We start from the raw sequence: 20,388 nt of genomic DNA on the forward strand, positions 1-20,388 counted from the left end.
AAAATTGAAAAGTGAGAATTGAGCGTAGAAAATTGAACATTGAGAATTAAAAATTTAGAATTGAAAATTAAGAATTGAAAATTTAAAATTGAAAATTTGGAATTGAAAATTAGGAATTGGAAGGTGATAATTGAACATTGATAATTGAACACTAAGAATTGAAAATTGAGAATTGAAAATTAGGAATTGGAAGGTGAGAATTGAACATTGAGAATTGAACACTAAGAATTGAAAATTGAGAATTGAAAATTAGGAATTGGAAGGTGAGAATTGAACATTGATAATTGAACACTAAGAATTGAAAATTGAGAATTGAAAATTAGGAATTGGAAGGTGAGAATTGAACATTGAGAATTGAACACTAAGAATTGAAAATTGTGAATTGAAAATTATGAATTAAAGGTGAGAATTGAACATTGAGAATTGAACACTAAGAATTGAAAAGTAAAAATTGAAAATTCAGAATTGACAGTTGGGGAATTCGAATATTTAGAGCTTTGGAAATTGAAGCTCTAAAAATTAGGTACCTGAATCTTCAAGAATATGAAAATATCAAAAGTAAAGATTAGAGAATTTCAGATTTGACACTACACAAAAAATATTCCACAATTTTTACTAATAACCGATCACATACTAAAATTATCTCATAGCGACAGCAAAATCATGTAAACGTCTGACATGGAAGAACATTTCTCGCCATATTGCGACACGAACCCGTTCCTCGATGAAATTTCTTTGATACTATCAAAGATTAGAGATTAAATACTTAATGTTAAACGTTCATGTAATATAGCTTCCTAGAATATAAAGCGTTATTTAAGGCCGATTACTAAGTAGTCCCGGACATTCCAAGCAGCTCGAGGCCGGACGATAAACGGCCGCAACTACTTTCTCCCCATGTCCGACCTGGTTGTTGCTGATTACGGCCTAGCAACGAGCAACCTAGCAAGATTATTACGACAGCGTAATCTTCATTGTCTTTACGCGAAGAATTATTTGAATGGGCCGTTGTGGCCGCTAAACTGCCTGCTCGAGCACTCTTCGTGGTCGACAAAAGAAAAAAGCGAAAGTTTCTACGGTCGTTGAAACAGCATTGCTTCACGGTGAAAATAAACTCGGGGCAGGTGTGTAATAATAACAAAGGTAACACTGACCTACTGCATAATTAGATTCGTGTTTATATGCACGTATGCGTGGGAGTCGGTGCGTCAGATTTGTATTCAAACTTTTTTCTTTCGGATTTCGTAGTTTTTAAATCTGTGCATTCTTCAGCTTGCAAATTCTCGTACTATAATTTTTTCATTTACAAATTTGTAGATTTGGTAATCAAGATTTTTGAAAAATTTCACTTCTCAGAGTTCAATTCTAGTCGACTCATAATTGACTAGAAATCAGTCGTCCATCGTCGTCTCCATCTTATACGTCACTAAGCGTCATTCCCTTACACCGATGAGACCACGAAGCAGCAAGATCTTCGCCCTTAAAGATCGTTTTCTTATTCGGTTCAAGGTTTATCGCGTCCTTTCAACAATCATCCCTCGTTTCTCCCTTTTGTCCTTTTCCCTCCCCGATTCTATCGTTCTCCCCAGTTGGCTTTAACCCTCGTCCGACGAAGACAAAACGTTCCGACATAAATAATTTATCTGGGAAGCAGGCTCCGGCACGGCAAGTTGGCGCTCGATGCATTAAATATGAAATCCAATATAAACTTTTTCCTGTACCGACTCACCCTTTCGACGTCCGTTAGGTGGCCTCGTGCGCAAACAACGGGCTCGTAACAGCACGCTTGCTGACTTGCGTTCTCGAATAAAGCGTTAATTGTTATCGGTGATTAATCGCGTTTCACCGCCACGGAAAATATCACGGCGCACGCCCGATGGAAATATTTAACGCGATACAACCTACAGTTAATTCGAGCGTTATTCACCGCTTTCGACGTGTACATTGATTCGTTACGCGATGGCGAATTCATTTGGAGAACAACCTGTATGGCGTTAATTCGCCGATTAGTGCTGTTCGAGTGTGATCGAGAATTAAGATCTTGTATCGTTATACGTTTTAACGAGAATTCAAGTTGGATTCGATTAATCGTCTGATTGACGTGCAAGATTGAAAGAGGGATGAAATTGTAAGAGGGTGGCCATGTTTATACATACATTAATATAAAGTTGATACATGAAATATTATTAGTATGAAACATTGTGTTGAAGAAGTTAAAGTAAAAATGATTACATTCAGTTAAAAAATTATATCATCTATAATTATATCAGTCGTCTGCTGCTTTAAAGGCTTTCCATTAAATATTAACAATCTACTATAATAGTGTTCATGTTCTATGCGTAATTGTCTACCGTTTCAATTGATCAGTATAATCTGAATCGGAAAATTTTGTAAGTGGAAAGGATTAACGGTAACGTCGAGCGGAGGTTGAAGTTGATCGAAAACCACGATACGAGCTTAATCTTCTCGGAACAGAAAATTGGTAAAAAGTAATGCAAGTATCGGAGCTATTTCCGAAGATTCTGTTCGATCCTTTACGGTACGTTGGCTACCGAAATTGACGTCACTGGCCATGTATTCGTGCTCGTTTTTCCTTGCTTCCTGTACGTAACCAAGGCCGGACGAGAGTAAAACGCATATCGACGTTGAATCGCACAACGTTGCTCGAATACCGATGCACCCCAAAGCCCCGTGGGCGCAACTCTCTCGTCCATCAATGCTCACCCAACTGCGTTCATTTTTCTTCCTTTTTCTCTCTTTTTCTTTCCTCCTTTTTTTTCGGTTTTTCAATATCAAACTTCCCAGCCCGTGTGCGGCAGCGACATCGTAATATAAAAAAGCTCTGCTCGACCACTGTGAATTTCAAAGCGAACCTCGAGTATTTACATGCGATCGAAAATTGTCGATACCAGAAAGAATATTAATAATTTTACGCTCGCTGAGCCGAACGTTGCATTCAGTGAATTATGACCACTTACGCTGAAATAGTTTTTGACCCGGTTATTCGATGACGTACAGAGTTGCCTTTGGATTACTGGGTGTACGGGGTTGTTTGCAATATTAATTCAAACCACAAAAATTACATTAAATTTATAGTCAGTTAATTAGAAGTAAACGTTACATTATGAAGTAGATGTTGCAGGATTGCTTAATGCATTAGGTTCATTTTTAAGAATAGTTAATTGATTGATTTTGTATGGACCTCGACTGCTATGATCATTGGCCCAAATTTTGAGAATAGTGAAAGGTCGAAACTCGATCTTTTGTAATACCCGAATACCCGACTTTGACGTATAACTCATTTCGCTTATTTCTCGGTTTTTCAGGATGCAGAGACAAAGCCGGAGTAGCTCGGAGGTGGAGGTTGCGCTTATGCGCCCCGTAAGCACGGCTGGCTAATAGCACCACGGCCCATCCCTGACACCCTGCAGCCACACCAGGTACGATACTCTTTTCACCGACCTGTTTGTCTTTTATGCATCACCCGCTTCCATATGCGTCATTTTATGCGTTGCCTTTACAGCAAATATTACTCTCGCACCTTTGACGCTGAACAAAGCTGAAAATCGTTTCTGTTATTACTCGGACGATTCTACTTTTACTTTAACATGTACTGTTCGTGACACTGTGGGAGGCTGACCTAACTGACTAAAGATGTCATTCATCCAGAAGATGACTGACTAAACTATTAGACAGAATGTCTGCCAGTTTAAGCAGCCAGTTTAATCAATCAATTAGACAGCCAGTTTAATCAGTCTGACTAAACTATGGTATGACTACGGGTCCTATTGGTCAAAATAGAAAAATGGATACCTAGACTCACACTTATTTTTTATGGTAGAAATTAGTGGCTTGTGGGGTCAAATTGAGTTGAAGAACAAGAACAAAGAGTCAAAGAGTTAAAAAACGTTTCGAGTTACCTTGAATGTCAGAACGTTAGATTGGGACTCAAGGAACTGGGCTCAAGGTCAGATATGTCCCTTAAATCTGAATCAGCCTTCACAGGAACAGGGTTGTCAGTAGGTTTGATAGATGTCTTGTTAACTCTATCAGATTCCAGACTTAATTATGAACACGACGATTACATGTTCAAAATTTTATCTTGATGCAGCTGTTGATTTTCTATCAAATGAACATGTTTTCCCTAGTTCTGCTTTACAACAAAGATTTTTCAACAAGCGAAAGAAATTTGGATGTCGATGAGTAGACGTCTTGTTTTCTCGGGTAAAGGATTTATTTACATAAACCGAAACACAAATTTCGCGTAATAAAATCGGCGAACATCAGCGAGATTGCTCGTTTCCAAGTCTCGGCGTAGCTTCTCTCAGCCGAGGCCATCGAAGAGAATTTACGAACGCGATGCAGGGAGAAACGAGCGAAATCGGTGCCTCCACTAAATCGTCCGCGCTGTATAATAAAACGCTTCTACAACGAAATAAATTTATAACGAAAATTACGGTAATTGAAACGGTCGGCGGATCGATCGGCGATCGAAGGGGAAAGAGAGAGAAATGGAGCAAGGACCGTGGCCGAGATCTGGATGCTCCGGAACGATTTGTGGCCCCCGAAGGAACTGGAACCACGGTGTAATTTCAAGCCACGTGGAACGTTGGCGCTTGCGTTTTCCCTCGCCGGAGCCGATATCAAGGACGAGGCGTCCCGTTCTCCCGATTAAACTTCCATCTCCTCCTGCTTCCCCGGACTAATTCATACGCGGCCTGTGATATTCATGAATCGGAAATTCCGACCGTTTCGAATATTTAGTGCGACCACGGCTCGCTTCCGACCTATCCTATCGGCCGAATCTCGTCTCGCTAATATTCTATTCTCAACAGAAATCGAACTGTAGCATTCCTTTTTGATTTGATTTTCTCAATTTACTCGATCTTCTCTATTTGCGATTCTATCAGCAACTGTTAATTAGCTGGATCTTATAAGGTTGTGATAGATGTTCGAATATTTATTCTTTAACGAAAGATTTATTCGTGTGAATAGTACACAGTGATGGTCTGTATGATGCAAAGGTAGTAAAATCATTAAATGGAATTTTAAGTGACTGGCCACCTCTTGGTTTTACCTGGTCTGAACAATAACTTAAACGAATCAATTATCTGTCAAACTAAAAAGTGCACTTTGTACGTAATCACCAAAGAAAATTCTTGTCCACATTTCATGCATTTAACCGATTGCGCGATAAAGTCCGAGTAATAATTTATCGCAAAACCTTGTCAGAGTCATTAAGCAACGATTAACGTTTATTTACAACGCGTATCTTCGATATATCTCCATAAAACGGAAAATAATTTCCCCGCGCGGCGTTTCGATATCCCTATCGAAGGTAAACGCGATCGAAACGCATCGTCTCCCCTTTTCACGGGTGAAATATTCCCATACAGGATAGCCTGTTTACGGTAATAGTCGGCTCGTCGATTTACAGTAATTTTACACGCGCCTAATTAGCAATTCCGATCGAGCCGCCCCACCGTTTCAGCGCGCACCTTTCGTAACCGGTTCGACCGGCCGATAATCTACCTGAATCGTCGTCCCACGCACGTGTTCCTGCGTGTACACTCCGATGCAACCTAGGCTCCCTTTAGATACGTGTTACTTCGAAATTTATACATATATGTATACTTGGATATTTCTACATATACTTGGATATTTCTACGTATATGTACACTTAAATATTTTTGTATGCATGTAAATATTAAAAGAATATACACATGTGCAAGTTTGAAGGTGTAGACATATGTGTAAAATTAAAGATTTACACATATGAGAAAGCTTGAAAATTTATACATATGTGGAAGTTTGAAAGATTTGCACATATGTGGAAGCTTGAAGATTTATACATATGTAGAAGTTTGAAGATTTATACATATGTGGAAGTTTGAAGATTTATACATATGTGGAAGCTTGAAAGACTTATACATATGTGCAAGCTTGAAAGACTTATACATATGTGGAAGCTTGGAAGACTTATACATATGTGGAAGCTTGAAAGATTTATACATATGTGCAAGCTTGAAAATTTATACATATGTGGAAGCTTGGAAGACTTATACATATATGGAAGCTTGGAAGACTTATACATATGTGGAAGCTTGAAGACTTATACATATGTGCAAGCTTGAAGACTTACACATATGTGGAAGCTTGAAGACTTATACATATGTGGAAGCTTGAAGACTTATACATATGTGGAAGCTTGAAAGACTTATACATATGTGCAAGCTTGAAGACTTATACATATGTGGAAGTTTGAAGATTTATACATATGTGGAAGCTTGGAAGACTTATACATATGTGCAAGCTTGAAGACTTATACATATGTGAAAGCTTGGAACATTTATACATATGTGGAAGCTTGAAAATTTATACATATGTGAATCTCTCCAAATTCCTATGTTCCCAAATTGTCCCCCATCTCTGTGCCCTCCAATTTTCAAAAATCCCTAAAAATCGGAAATTGATCCATTTTACCCCAGCTACCACATTTTCCCCTAGGGAGTCCATATTTGCCCTTGACTGTACGCGCACGCGTTGGGTCCCGGGACCCGAGCTCGTCCGATCCTGCAGCCGGTACAACGCGGAATAAAATGAAACTGAATGGAATAAAGTCTTTATTCCCGTCTGGGAGGAGAGCTGCTCGTCGAGGAACGAAGGACGTGAGCGTATAAAAGCTTATTTGAAACGTAAATAGGTGGTAAGCGAGTGGAGGATGACGGCACCGAGAGAAAGAGTAGAACGTCAGCTGGAAGTGAGAGGAACGAATGAAGAGAACGAAATAATACACAGGGAAACTGGGATTACGGGAATGTTTCGTTTATATAGCAAACAACGGAAACGGTGGAGCAAACAGCGGTGAAAAGCTATTTTTTTTTCTTCTTTTGCAATGAAATGTTACTTCGTTCGAGAACCGTCATCTGGAATTGCGGGACGATTAAAATGTTTATGTACGTGGTATATGTGCAATGTTTTAAATTTTTACATTTCTAGATCTTTGATTATGCAAATTCTTGAATTTTTTTTGGACTCAAATTTGTGGATCCTTGGACTTTTAAGTCTCTAAATAGATTTTTAAATTTCTCATATTCTTAGAGGTTCAAATCATTAGATTTGCAGAAATCTATATTCCTAAGTTTCTAGGTCCACAAAGTTTCAGATCCCCACATTTTTAAATGTCCACATTCTTTAATTCTTACATATCTAAATTTCTATATCAAGTACAAAGTAACAAGTAACGAGCTACATCATGTTTAACAAGAAATAGAAATGTAACAGGTTAGAATGTGATATTCAGACCATGTACGTTCAGAGGAAGGTTTCGGACACTTTAGAATTCACCCATCGAAAGTCTACATCGGTCATTTGTCAGTTAAATGTCCATCTCAGCCAGAAACTCGGCTGAACTACGAGGGAATTTCACAGGACCCGAAGTGTCCCTTTTTACGATCCCGTTCCGCTGAGTCCGTGAGATCATATAATGTCTCGAGGCCAAATACATTCAAACGTGACACTGCATAAACTTTTATACGCAAGCTTTCCTCGAGCGCTTACAGATCGTAAATCGTTAACCATAAACTTGTGAATGTCTATTACTAAATGCTTCCGTTTTGTCTGTACTGTGTGGTCGATAAGATAACTTGTGACTGAAGGAAGAATTTGTTTCTTTTTTTTTCTTTGGAGATTGATTAAGTATGCAGTTGAAGTAACATTAGTTATGAGACATCCTGCATATTGTAGGTATATTAGGTGCCTGGGTATGTTCATATGTGTAACGTACAGGGTGATGCTAAACTTATGTGTCCTTAATTTGAAATTAAAAATGAAGTTGAAAAATAGGTAACCAAAAGACAAAACATAAATTAGTACACACATTATTTTTTTTTTAAATGTAAAGGTCTCCAGTGACCTTGTAATGACCTTACAGTAAAATTCAAATGATCCAGCAGTAAAGTTAAAGCGACTCTATAACTTGCAGTGAAGTTAAAACTTTGTAACACCCTCGTAAGAGTTTGAATAACCTTGAAAATACTTTAAGAGCACGTGACATCAAAAACACAAAGAACCTAAAATATCAGGCTCCAAAATGTCCACTTTATAATGCATAATCTTAATAAGTTCCCATTTGAATTCACTTCAGAATAAAAAATTGACGAAGAACTTTAATCGAAAAATCGAGAGGAAAAAAGGAAGAATCTTCCGGTTCGAAGCGGCCGACTTATTGCCAGAGTTTCCGAGCAATTTCGCACATGCCACGTATGTACGTTGTTCCCCGAATGGGAGAAGTGGCGAGAAGAAGAACGCGAGGCCGGTGCAAACTTGGCGACCTTTCAAGCCGGAATTCCGAGTGTCTCTGTCTCCCGGGCTAGGGACTTAAACGATGGGACGAGGGTTGGTCCTTTTTCTCTCTCTGTTCGGGTTCCGTCGTATTCAGAAAGACGGGCGAATCCCCGAGGGTGGCAACCGACTTCCGAATTCGTGACACGAAAACGACGAACCACCAGGCTCCTCGTTCGCCACCTTTCTACGGCAGAAATTCTCGCACGGAGCCGGGAAATACGGGCCCGTTCCGCGAGCGCTCGTTTAACGGCTGGATTTAAAGCGGAAGAGAAGGAGCTGGGAAATACCTTAATGGGACGTCTCACGGGGCGACGATTCGCTGCTGAATTTCGCTGCTTGTCCTTTCGACGAAACTACCAACGACCCGGCGTAAATTTGTTTTAAGCGTTACATGTTTCAAACTGTGCAACTAGGGAACCTGCGAAGAAGAGATTGTCAACCCTGTTTCTGGAATAACACATCTTTCGTTGTTTAACTTCTCAAATGCTTTATCAGCCAGTCAGATTTATTTATCGCTGTAATGTTAAGACAGAGTAATGTTCATATGTTAGGGATATTATGGATTGTTTTTGGTAGCGATCATTGGTAGACGGGTTGGAACTGGAAATTTTATAAATATTCACAAATTTTTTAATTTCTACAACTTCTCCAATAAGAAGTTCTCTAAATTTTGTTGAGGGTTTTTCTACCTCAACGATGGGAAGATTAAAATTCCTTAGGCAGCAATGGAGTCAAGTCCTCGCTGATCGGACCAGATCTTCGGTGGTGGCGTAGCTGATAGGTAGAAGTTCCATACCCGATCGGGTAAGGTGGTATATCTCACTTCGGCATATCACAATAACCCTCCAATAAGAAGTAAGCAAATGGCGATTCCTATCTTTCGATGTATCAATTTCTTTCAAGCAATCTCACATCGATATCAATGCTCCATAAACACGATCAGACTCCCTGATCATCCCAATACGAGGACAGAAAAGGTCCGTAACGTGTTCCGAAGCCGTATCAGGTGGCAACGTCAGGTTTAAGCTCCGTTTGGAGAGGACGACTGGAAAGAGGAACGACAACTACGGAGAGATAGGGGGGTTAAGGTGAGAGTATAAAGCCCGCTGCTTATGAATATTCAATCGACTTCCAGCTTGATTTCGCAACAACGTCCTTACTCGTTGCAGGAACTTTCTCAACGCTCGACACGGTTGATAATCATTCACTTTTTGCTTCGTAAATAAACAACTGCAATCTAATCTTCCTTCAAGATTGATCAGCAGTTTCTTTCGCCCGTGTGATCGGTGTGAACGAGGTTACCTGTCATTGAAAGTTCTTCGTAAAAAGCACCAGCTGTTTCCTTTTTCATTTTACGGAGACAGATTAATTTTTGCTCACTGTAGTACGAACGTATTCTTCCTTTTTTCTCGGATTATTCGGTTAACAGGTTTAGCGATTGTTATTGCCGATATCGAGCGTTTTAAACTCGACTATAAATCGTTTCCCCGAGGTCGATTGGCACGTACCTTATTACCATGAATTTTCTGGTAAAAACGCGCAGCTGCAGCTGACGCTCGAGCAAGATGTACGAAAAAAATAACTTTTCGCTTCCGATAGAATCAAAATTTGCGAATTAGCTTTTGCGGTTTATGAATAATCTCCGCGATCAATCGGTTCTCTTTTGTGCGGCCCCACAATGCAACGGGAGTAACAATAGCGGATTAAGCGACGATACCATTATTCCATTTACAAATTACAAATTTATAAATACAGATTTGAGCAGGTGGGGCTGGTACAGAAATCAATAATTCGTAAAGTGCTTCATGTTTTGTTAGGTACTTTGTTACATAGATAATGCATATATTATATTATTATTATATGAATTTGGAAAATTTTCATACAAATTTGAGAATCAGAAAATTATTGAAATTTACACACAAAAATTTAGGAAAGAACAAGCATGGACATCCAAAAACCTAAAAATTAGTAAATTCAAAAAATGAAGAACTCAGATCACATGATTCCAAAACTGAAATCAGCTTCCCACTTTAACCCAGAAAACATTGTTCCCGTAACGTGCATAAAAGGTAAAATAAATGGTAAGTCAATTTTTCCGAAACATCTCCGATATCGATATATCTCGGGTACCAAACGCGTTTGTCATCCGCGTGGCGTGTATCGTCGCGGCGAATCCCTTTAAACAACGCAGTCGCAATTTCCGCGTAACGCGAAATTCCGATTACAAATTCGCGTCCCGCAGGGATATTGCGCGGGCTCGAGCCGGATAATAAATTTTATAGGTCGTCGTTGGCCGCTAACGAGCTGGCCGCGCGCACGCGAACGTATAATGGACATTCGCTGCTAATCCAGCGACGAATCGATGAACGTACGATAACTCGAACGCTGGTTGCACGGCAGCTGGCCTGTCGTGGTTAGAAGCGGCTGTCACGGTTATCGATGATGCATTTGCCACGGTAAATACGGGTACGTGTCGTTGACATACGGTAATTATTTACGCCGTCGAATCTGTAAATAGTTTGCCGGACTTGATCGTTTCTACGATCGGTTTTCATCGCGGTTGCATACCTGTCCGCTTCTGTCCTTCAATTTTCATCCTCCTACTACGGACTATACCTAATTAAGCCCATTATCTCTTCGCGGTTTTACCTACAGTTTCATTCTGCGTTCCCTTGCGAAATCTGCTTCCAGTTTGCGCTACACTCGACGCACGAATTTATGGTCGTTTAATGGAAAACGTAAACAATACGCAACGCCGTTATTTATACTGTTTACCCTTGGTATTATAGGTTTATACGCGGTGAATTTTAGTAGGTTTCAGGTACGATGACAGCGCGGTTTTTAGGGGTTTTGGGACTTTGGGAGTTTTTAGGGTTAGGAGTTGGGGCATATGGGAATTTGGAGATGTGGAGATTTGGGGACTTTGGGATTTTTGGGATGTAGGGATTGCAGGGCTTGGACTTTGAGGATTTAGCAATTTAGGGGACTTGAAGATTTGGGGATTCTGGAATTTGGAAAATTTGGGAATGTGGAGATTTGGGAATTTGAGGATTTGAGAATTTGAGGATTTGGGGATTTGGGGATTTGGAGATTTGGAGATTTGGAAATTTGGAAATTTGGAAATTTGGGGATTTGGGGATTTGGGGATTTAGGAATTTGGAAAATTTGGGAATGTGGAGATTTGGGGAATTGAGGATTTGAGAATTTGAGGATTTGGGGATTTGGAGATTTGGAAATTTGGGGATTTGGGGATTTGGGGATTTAGGAATTTGGAAAATTTGGGAATGTGGAGATTTGGGGAATTGAGGATTTAAGAATTTGAGGATTTAAGGATTTGGAGATTTGGAGATTTGGAAATTTGGGGATTTGGGGATTTGGGGATTTAGGAATTTAGAAAATTTGGGAATGTGGAGATTTGGGGAATTGGGGATTTGAGAATTTAGGGATTTGAAGATTTGGGAACATTGTAATTTTTGAAACGTACAGATTTGGGAAGTGTAGGAATTGCAGGACTTGGACTTTGAGGACCTAGCAATTTAGGGGATTTGAGGATTTGGGAATTTGGTTAGGGACCTTAAAATTTCAGAATTATAGAATCTGGAGATCTAAAGAGTTCTAAAGAATCTACCCTAATATAAAATATTAATAACAACATATTCAATATCATTTTTATTTCCATTAATGTACAAATACAATTTACAAAGACAGTAATTTACAAAGACAGTTTCCCAAGCTTCTAAATCGGGCCATGTCCACAAGATCCGACTAAACAACAGCGCGTTCAACTACGTATATTTACGCGAGTCGATCGTGACGAAACGATTGGATAGCTCGTAAATCCGTCGAATAAGTAATAACGAGGAGGACTGACCGATGGAACTACACGTAAAACCACGGTGACGAGCGTTCCACATCTGTCCACGTTGACTGACCGAGACACGTAATTGACTACAAGCTTTTTCCTGACTGATCTCTCCGTTCAACGCACCGCTCTTTGCTCTCGTCTGACCGCGAAACGACCACCTAAAGAAGACGAATCGCTTTCCCGTTTGGTTTTTCTCCGTTTCGTAACGTGTGTCGCACCAATATTTGTGCTGCCATTTTTGCTCGAACTTAAACAGACACCTGTTCGTGAATTCGACGTCGATTGGTTACTTTTGGTTATTTTTGGTTCGAGGAATGTTCGAATCGTGAGAAGTTTGGAAATTTAGGGATTTGGGGGATTTGGAGGATTTGGGGATTTGGGGATTTGGGAAATTTTAGGGTGTGGGAATTTTAGAATTTGGGGATTTGGGGATTTGGGAAATTTTAGGGTGTGGGAATTTTGGAATTTGGGGATTTAGGGATTTGGGAATTTGGGGATTTGGGGACTTGGTTATTTAGAAATTTGGAAACTTGTGAATTTGGGGATTTGGGAAATTTTAGGGTGTGGGAATTTTGGAATTTGGGGATTTGGGAAATTTTAGGGTATTGGGGATTTAGGGGATTTGGGGATTTGGGGATTTGGGAAATTTTAGGGTGTGGGAATTTTGGAAATTTGAGGATTTGAGGATTTGGGGATTTGGTGATTTGGAGATTTGGGGAATTAAGGAATTAGGGATTTGGAAATTTGGTAAATTGGTAATTTGGTAATTTGGGGAGTTAGGGATTTGGGTACTTGGAGATTTGGGGATTTGGTTATTTAGGAATTTGGAAAATTTTCGAGAATGTGGGGATTTGGGAAATTTTAGGGTGTGCTCGTAATTATACTATTTGTAGCTATACTACTTAACTCTACACTCTTTAATTTTTGGAAAGTTAATTTTAATAAGTCATCATCCAGTTAGGATGATGAAGTCAATATTACATAATAACAATAATACATATTGGTATAGTTATCGAAACAAACAGATTTAAATAGTTATCGAAACAAGCAGATTCAAATAGTTATCGAAACGAGCAGTTCGAGTTTAATTGGCTGACAGAACGAATCCAATTTCGTCGACCAGCAAAAAGATCGAGTTTCGTTCAACTGCAAAATGTGATTCCGAATAACAATGTATTTTAGCGGCCGTATGTTCGATAAAGGATATATTCTACATTGTTGGCCGAGAGTCGGGTAACGCGGTTAGAATGGACTCGGGAAGCGAAATCGTGCAAGTTCCCATGTAAAATTCATGCGTTTTTATAGAATTCTGAATTTGTGCGAGGTAGAATGCATCTGTCGGCGCATTGCTCAAGGCAACGCGGAATTTTTTGAAACACGAGGTAGCAAACGCGAGAAAATAGTTGGAATTGTTAACAAGAAATGTTGCAATACAGAGATGTTGACAGAAAACGCTCGTTGCGTGCACAGATTAAATTCAGTATTTCTTTTCTATGAAGGAAAGATTTTTATATATACGTGACAGGTTTGATCATTAGAACACGTAGTTATCGGTGATATTTACGATTCTGAATTTTTAATTTCACCGAAGCGCGGGAAAATGGTCAAGTTTAAAATAATAATTATGAAGATAAAGATGATTAAAAAATTTCATTTAAGTATTTGTTTATTATTCATTTAATAAACTATTCTTATATACAATTAACTCGTGTGACTCTATCAGTTCTAACATCATCCAGATTCACACATTCTTTCACTGAAAATAACTTAAGAAACACACATGTTTCCAGTAACAAACACACACATGCTTCCAATTAGTGTAAAAAACAGTTCAATGAGAGCTTCAAAATAAATAAAAAATAACCGCAATGTTTCGAGTAAAATGAGATAAGCAATTGATGACGAACGGTTTAGTTAATGTAGCGCATTTATCTCGATCCTCAGTTCCAGAATTTCAAAGAAACCGGTTTTCCCGCCGATTTCACCGCGTGCAAAACACGTCTGCGCACTTGGTCGAATTTCGAAGAAGCCGAAGAGAGAAGCAAAGGAAAGAACGAAAGAGGTTCGCCTACATCGGAATTGGCGCGAGACTGGCACAAACACGTGTGTCCCATTTACCGGGATTCTGGGCTCGCGCGTGTGCGCGCAGAACCAACGCGCACTCGCGCTGTTCCCGGTCGCTGGCCGCTCGTTAATACCCTCGATTAACCTCTCGTTGCTAACGACCTACGAGCGACGTTTAATTCGATCATCAGTTTTGCGACGTAAATTCATTACGCTCCGCTAGACTAATTGCTTCGACTCGCGGAACCTGTACTGATGTTTCAACGGAACCAGTTCGAGATTTCGATTTATCGATGGAGACTTAAGAACTTCCTCAACTGCCGATGTAGTTCATGTACCACTAAAACTAATATAAATACGAAAAGGAATTCTTTTAAAATAGATCAATTCTGATTTAAAATCGATTCAGTAAGATCAGGTTAAAATTAGATTAAGGTTAAATTGAAATTGTTTTTCATTTCACAAAAAGGAGCCACAGCTGAAGGGTTCATACATCGAAGAAGTTTTTGGTGTAAGAACTTTGTTAATACATTGAAGAATTTTGTTTAAGAAATTTGATTTAGAAGTTTGGTTAAGAATTTGGTCTACGAAATTTATTTAAATCGAAAAAATTATTGTGGGTCACATAGGGTGGTCACTAAATGGCGGTACAAACGAAAAGTACAAAATTAAAGTTTTTTAACTTTATAATAATTTTAATTTTTATGTCTTTTTAATATATAAATTATTTTGTATACTTTCAAAAATTCCAGATCCAATTCTAACATGTCTTAATTTCTGAAAGTGAGTCCGTGAGTAAATATTGTATTGTTTGAAGAGGTAACGTCCCAGTTTTGAAGCGTTAATTTGCCTAAATCCCGTTTCGGGGAGGTCCATACGTTGCCGTGATTAAACCGTGATTTTTGCGATGGTTTATCCTTGAGAGAAGCAACCCCTCGAGCGGTGCTTAATTTGCGGCAAGGGGGCGTTATCGTTAGGATCGACGAACAGTCGTGACGGCGCTCACCCCTCCATTATAGGGTTAACCGTAATGGATGTTCAGGATATACGCTGCTATTCGCATTTCTCTGCTGCATAGTTCAAAATTAACAGGAAGCCGAATCTCTCGTTTATCAGCTAGTCTGAAACGTCGTCTGGCTACGGAGAACAATAACAAACACGCGGCAAATATTTTGCTCAATGGAAGACTCAAATTCCACTCTTCACATTTTTCTATTCCCGAACTATTAAATTATTAAATTGCCAAATTTTATAAATTTTAAATATTCAAATTTTCAAATTATTAAATTTCAAACTTATCACACCCTAAAATTTTCCATGTCTCCAAATCTCCACATTTTCCAAGTTCTTCAATAATCAAATCTCTAAATCCCCGAATCCATAAATCCCCAAATCGCCAAATTTCTAATTTCCTAATTCCCTAATTCCCTGAATGTCCAATCCCCAAATTTCAAAATTCCGATACCTTAAAATTTCCCAAATCCCCAAATCTCCACATTCCAAAATTCCCACACCCTAAAATTTCCTAACTCTCCAGATCTCCACATTCTTAAAGTTTCCAAATTCCCAATTCCCCAAATTCCAAAATTCCCACACCCTAAAATTTCCTAACTCTCCAGATCTTCACATTCTTAAATTTTCCAAATTCCCAATTCCCCAAATTCCAAAATTCCCACACCCTAAAATTTCCTAACTCTCCAGATCTCCACATTCTTAAATTTTCCAAATTCCCAATTCTCCAAATCCCAAAATTCCCACATCCTAAAATTCCCCAAATTCCCCAATCCCCAAATCCCAAATTCCTCCAATTCTCAAACCCTCATAACCTAACTCAATTTTCCCAAATTCGCAAATCCCTAAATCCTCATATTCCCAAATTTCTAAATTCACAAATGTCCCATTTCTCAAAAGTCCGCATACCCACATTCCTAAATTTAGGTAGTAATAATTGGCGCAACCGTCTCGTTTATTCATTAGCAATTGCCGTTCTTTTGTTTCCGTTATTGTACCCGGGACGGTAGTTATTTTTCGTCTGCTCGCAATGTTGATTTTCCCCGGCATTTTCCGCGAAAACGCGTGTAGCCCGACCACGAAGACGAAATGGAATGAAATTTAATACGTATCTCGGCAGAGGCGGAAGCGGGAACTCGGCTACTGTAGAAGCAATGAAATTTTAACTTTGCTCGCTACTTCCCTCGAATTCCATCCTGTGTGCAAGCACGAACCCATCGCCAGCACACTTTTCGATGCGCAAACGATATTTGCTAGCTTGTTTTCGACTACGCGCACGCTAACGAACTTGCTTCCTATGGAAAATTCATTATCGGACATACGGTAATTCGTGGCCACGCATTTCTCCGCGACGTCAAACCTATTATACGCTAATTTCGTTCAACTTACGAAATATCCTGCGCTCGAGAGCTCTTTCGCTGTAGGTCGACTGACAGACTTCCAGAAATTTCAGCCTGAGGAAAGTTGGAACACTGAAACATAGTAGTGTCTTATTTTTGTTATGATAAACTATACTCTCATGTTATCGTATAACAAATAATATGTTGAGAGTCGCTGTACAAAAATAAGAGATGGTACAAACGGCCTTTGAGAGTAACACGCCTTTCGCAGCTTTCATATTTTCAGACAGCTTTAGTTGCGTGTGCATATCTGTTTACATGGACGAAATTCAAATTTGTGTCTTATTAAATGAATGCACTCTGTAATGCTATTTTCTACACAAAGATATTAAGTCGCTCGTAGCAAAAAAATGTCTACTTTAGCCTTACATACATCTGTTTTTATAGATCTGAGTCAGTTAACATTCTGCAATACTAACAAAAAATTCATATACTTTTCAACAAACTCTCCAATAATAAATTCAGTCCACATTCAACGTAAAATGTGAATAGTGTCTTTGAGAAACTTCACGTTTCATCGAACGACAAACAGAATGCAAGTATGATTTACAACGACACTTTCTAAAACCACGAATTAATTGATAAAAAGAGCAATTAACTTTTCCCATATTTCCACATGCAAATAGTTAACGCGCAATCGAGCATGATACTCGATTTAAACGAAAATCAAACACGCGGACCAATTAAACGCACTCCGGCTCTCTGGTGGCGTTCGCGAGATTCGAACGATAAATATTTTCGAAACTAATTCGTAGTAACATTAAGTTCCAATTAAGGGGATTACGGTGGTCGTTGCGCGTCGCTCATAATTATTTATTGTTCCGGCCCGGTTGGTTAATCCCTGCCAATTAAATCCATGTAGGTGGCCGGCGCATTTTGCAAAGCGTTCGAAAGTCGTGGCTCCGTTTTCGAGATACGTATCTAACAAGGGACAAAGTAGCTGTAACCGGTAAAAGAGTAGCCCTCGTTCGGTTTGTGTCAGCCCTGAGGATGACAAGTGTTCGCAGGATTGCGGGGAGGCTGAACCAAGACCAATGAATATTCACGGGCCGCTTTAGCGGTGCAACGAGTCATTTGAATTTATACGCGTGCTACGGATTATTCCTTTCCTAAACTCTCGTTTCGGAGGCTGAGCCTGTAGTTTGGGCGACAAAATTTCTCTCGCGGACGCGGACAAATTGTAAACGATATTCGGAGCAAGGTTTTGGAACTTTTGGAAGTTTTGGAAGTTTTGAGATTTTTGGAACTTTTGGAATTTTTGGAGTTTTTGGAATTTTGGAATTTTTAAGTTTTTAAAGTTTTGATTTTGCAAGTTTCAAGCTTCGAGTTTCAAGTTTCAGGTTTCAGGTTTCATGTTTCAGGTGTCAAGTATCAAGTATTAAATATCAAGTTTCAAGTTTTAGATATTATGTATTAAGTATCAGGTTTCAGCTTTCAGGTTTTAAATATCAAGTATCAGGTTTCTGGTTTCAGGTTTCAAGTTTCATGTTTCAGGTGTCAAGTATCAAGTATTAAATATCAAGTTTCAAGTTTTAGATATTATGTATTAAGTATCAGGTTTCAGGTTTCAGGTTTTAAGTATCAAGCATCAGGTTTCTGGTTTCAGGTTTCAAGTTTCAAGTTTCATGTCTCAAGTTCTCAAACTTCCACGTTTTCCAATTTCATTCGTTTATATTACTGTGCTAATAATTTTATCATATAAGACTACAACGGTACTACTATTTCATAACACTACTCTTCTACCATTTTTGCTATCAATTTCGCTATTCTTCCTAGCAAATAAATTCTATTTCATGAATTGCTCGTGAACTCATCAATTTTCCATATCAGTTATCATCGAAAAAATAATTGCTCGAGAAAGGTGAAACATAAAACCAGATCCCAATTAAATTCTATAAAACACGTATACCTCGTATAAATCTAAAATATGTATGAAAACTACTAAAGCACTTCCAGCAAACTATTTTTTGCTCAGGCAATATGTATTTTTTCTCGCCATAACTATACTAGATGACCATGTGTACATTCGCCAACACTTGTCTACTGCCTCAAGGCAAATTTAGAAGTCAGTATTATAAGCGATGTTGTGAGTAATAAATATACTGGACCACATCTAAATTCTCTTCCCATCAAACACAAACTCCCTTTCCTCTCTACACTTTGAACTTAAAGTTAAAATCGTCAGATCGAATTCTAAAAAAGTTATTCCGTTTTAATTCCCATCAAGTTACTTTATACGGTGCGCAGTCTTGACAGTCTCACCAAGCGTCACAATCGCGTAGAATCGTTTCGAAAAGAGCAAGTTCAACAAGCTCGGCGCTCATCGAATGCCTTTGATAGGAAGTCGATGCAATCAGGAACGACCCTTGTCGCTAGGGCGGCAACTTCGAAACAAATTCGTCCGAATATTCGTCGAGTCGAGACGATTCATTAAAAAACCGAGAACACGGCGAGAGAGCTTGAAAGTTTTCGCAAGTTTCGCTCGGCAGAGCAGTCCGCGTCGAATAGCAAAGTTCGGGAAACGCCGCCGTCGTGATTTTCCTTCTCTTTTGCTCTAACGGAGCTCGTGTCTCTTTCTCGAACGAGGGAAAATAAGATGTCGAAACGCCCTACGGTCCGAGGAGGGTGGCTTACCCAGTTTCTCGAGCGATCCTTAATGCGAACTTCATTAAAGATTTCTCCCTGCCAGTTGGATCTCTTCAGCTTCTATTCATATAGATTTAAGGCTCGTCCGAAGATTTGTCCTGCAAACATTTGCCTCATTCTCGAAATGCACGAGCTACTCGAACTTTTATAATCACCGATTTCAATGAGATTTCTTCGCTAAGCTGGAAACTTATTCTCTCGTACCCCGATGACGCTTTTTTACACACGCAATTTTTAATATTAGAGACATATTTATATTTTGTTCCAATTGTCATATCGGTTTATTAATTCACATTGTACTTATTATATCTGGATCAGTGTACTTTTGGACGTCACCGCTTGCGATTTTGCTTTAATCAAAATATGTTGTAGTCCATGTAAAATTAGGGGGGGTTTAAGTCATCATTTTGCCGGTTTTGAATTTATTAACAAATAGCAAGCCTTCACAGTTTGCGGATTTTTGCCCATTATGCGAAAGTAGGCTTCACTTACGAATTTTTTTCTCAGAAACTACTGAACCGATTTAGCTAGATTCTTTTTTATTTTATTCATGAAGGTTTGGGCTATTTTAAAATATTTTTTTTAATTCTGTCAATTTGTTATAAAATGTCGAAAAATTTAAACGAATTCTTTTTTACGTTTTTTTCAACGAGGGGCGTATTGTTTAAATCTTTCGACATGTTATAACAAATTGACGGAATTAAAAAAAATATTTTAAAATAGCCCAATCCTTCATGAATAAACCAAAGAAGAATTTAGCTAAATCGGTTAAGTAGTTTCTGAGAAAAAAATTCGTAAGTGAAGCCTATTTTCGCAAAAATGTACATATCAGTTTCCATCAAGCTCCTTAATTAACCCCATACTGTAAATTGACCCATTATGTAAACCGACCCACCATTACTAAAATAAACTGACGTAACCCCGCCACGTAAGCCGACCCATAAAACAATAAACTAACCCGAGAAGCCCACACATAATCCCCCAAAAAAAGTTGATCAGAAATTCTTCCAATCATCAGCTTGTTTCGTTCTGTTTATAAAACAAAGTAAGCCGATC

General features: G+C 38.9%; 1 protein-coding gene across 4 annotated transcripts in view; it reads left to right on the forward strand.

Annotated features, from left to right (window-relative positions):
• LOC100877383 (uncharacterized) overlaps positions 1–20,388 on the forward strand; it is a 361,812-nt gene that overhangs the window by 247,077 nt on the left and 94,347 nt on the right. For all 4 annotated transcript variants that reach the window (XM_076534898.1, XM_076534904.1, XM_012297573.2 and 1 more), the window contains one exon: positions 3,327–3,440. The gene's annotated coding sequence lies outside the window, so the exon portion shown is untranslated. The remainder of the gene's footprint in view (positions 1–3,326; positions 3,441–20,388) is intronic.

Source organism: Megachile rotundata, chromosome 1 (assembly GCF_050947335.1).
Source record: "Megachile rotundata isolate GNS110a chromosome 1, iyMegRotu1, whole genome shotgun sequence".
NCBI classification, from domain to species: domain Eukaryota; kingdom Metazoa; phylum Arthropoda; class Insecta; order Hymenoptera; family Megachilidae; genus Megachile; species Megachile rotundata.